General features: G+C 35.4%; 1 pseudogene; it reads right to left on the minus strand.

The window, feature by feature from the left end:
* Window positions 1-550: 550 nt before the first annotated feature.
* LOC103243914 (HORMA domain-containing protein 1-like) lies at window positions 551-1,980 on the minus strand (annotated as a pseudogene).
* Between the last annotated feature and the right edge of the window lie 208 nt (window positions 1,981-2,188).

Here is a 2,188-nt window from a genome sequence, read left to right on the forward strand (position 1 = left end):
TTCTTGGTTACCTTAACATTTTCAGCATGTATACTTAAATTATAAAAATCTGAACGTACTCCTTTAAATAATGATTCTATTAAATGTTTAAGTCTGATCACTCCTTCCTAACTTATATGTAATTATTGAATACCATAGCTTACCTTGTTTTAAACCCCCCAAAAAGTATTGTTGTAGGCATTCAATGTTGTTTATATTTACCCATGTATTTACCACTTTCTTTGCTCTTTAATCCTTTTTGTATTTTCCATGTGGAATTGGTTTCATTTTCCTTGAATATATCTTTTGAATTTTTTAAGAGAGTGTCTTTTGGTTGTGAAATTTCTCACCTTTTCCTTACCTGACAATACCATTATTTTTCATTCTTCAAAATTATTTTTGCTAAGTATATAATCCTATACTGACAGGCATTTTCTGTCATCATATCGAAAATACTCCACTGTTTCCTGGCTTCCTTTATTGTTGCTGAGAAATCAATTGTCAATCAAAATATAAAATTACCTTTTTCCCTGGTAATTTTTTTCCCAATACATAATAGAAGTATATAATTTTAGGGTACCTGTGATATTTCGATACATGTATAAAATGTGTAATCACTGAGGCAACTGGGACATCCATAACCCCCCAAATTCTCCCTTTCTTTACGTTGAGAACATTCCATTTCCTCTCTGTCAGTAGTTTTCAACTATATGAAAAATTATTGTTAACTGTAATCATCCTACTGTACTTTTGAATGCTAGATCTTATTTATTCTATCTTTAACTGTATTTTGATACCCATTTAGCCGTGTTTCTTCTTCTCCCCTGCCTCCCTCCTACCCTTCTCAGCCTCTGGTAACTACCAATCAACTTTACCTCCACAAGATCCACTTTTTTAGCTTCCACGTAACTGATAACATGCAGTATATGTCTTTCTGTGTCTGCTTATTTCATGTAATGTAATGACCTCTACCATTTATGTTGCTGCAATGACAAGATTTCACGATTTTTGAGGCTGAATAATATTCCACTATTTATATGTACCACATTTTCTTTGTCATTAAATTTTTAATTGATATTGATACAGGAGATAGAAAGAAATTATTTAGGCAGATAGTGAGGGTAAAAGAGTCCTCAGCAGAACTTCCCTTCTAACAAAAAGCAGCTCAATAAATCACTATTTTTTCCTTTTCTTTTTTTTTTTTTTTTTTTTTGAGACAGAGTTTCGCTCTTGTTGCCCAGGCTGGAGTGCAGTGGCACGCAATCTCCCAGGCCCAGCTAATTTTGTATTTTTAGTAGAGACGGGGTTTCTCCAGTGGTCACTTTTACTTTGAAGGTGTGAAAAGGTGTTGAGACTTCACATACATTTAAATACCTAGGCTTCCCTTCAAATATAACTCCTTCGCAATCACCATCCTTAAAACCGGGAGGCTGGTAATCTAGGGGTGTAAGTTCATCATAATAAAAAGGTTTCATGGTCAAACAAACATCATTAGGTAAAGGCCCCAGATTTTGCATTAGGATATCAATCTTGCGAATGAGGAGAATGCTTGCTTTCTTGGTGTCAGTACATGACATGCTAGATTTGTTGCTTTGGTTTTTACTTATGAAGTAAGTCCATGAGTGGTCCATTGTTGGCATATTTGAATTTGAAATGGTAACATTCTGAAATTGTCTGAGGATCTTTTGGGTTTGTGTATATAGCTAGAACAGCCATCCTTAGGTATTTTTTCTGTAAAGCATCATAATGTCCTAGCATCTATTTCACTAACTGTGTAGATCCTGGGCAATTTTTATCTTCTCTCAGTATTTTGACCAAAAGATCATCTAGATATCTGGTTCTATAAGAACATTCTGGAAGTATTCCTCTCAAATATGTGATACAGGATACTGAAACTGCTAGGAGCCTCTTCACTAACACCAAAGACTGGTGTTCAGGTGATATCTTATTGGGAAATACCAGTGCAGTCATGGAAGTCCTCTGCAACTGGGCAGTGGCCATCTTCTTTTGATAAAATATTTTCTTTAATTCAGAATTATGTCTGAGGGGCAGGCCCCGGAAAATTCCCACTCTTAATCTCACTCTTTGTGTGTGTGTCCACATCTTTGATCTCCGTGGTCATGAGACAACAAACCTCGGGTGTTACTCCAGACAATGAAGCCGCTTCAATGTATTTTGAGGGTACATGTAATATTTGGTATACAAGGTG

This window comes from Chlorocebus sabaeus, chromosome 17, assembly GCF_047675955.1.
Source record: "Chlorocebus sabaeus isolate Y175 chromosome 17, mChlSab1.0.hap1, whole genome shotgun sequence".
NCBI lineage: Eukaryota > Metazoa > Chordata > Mammalia > Primates > Cercopithecidae > Chlorocebus > Chlorocebus sabaeus.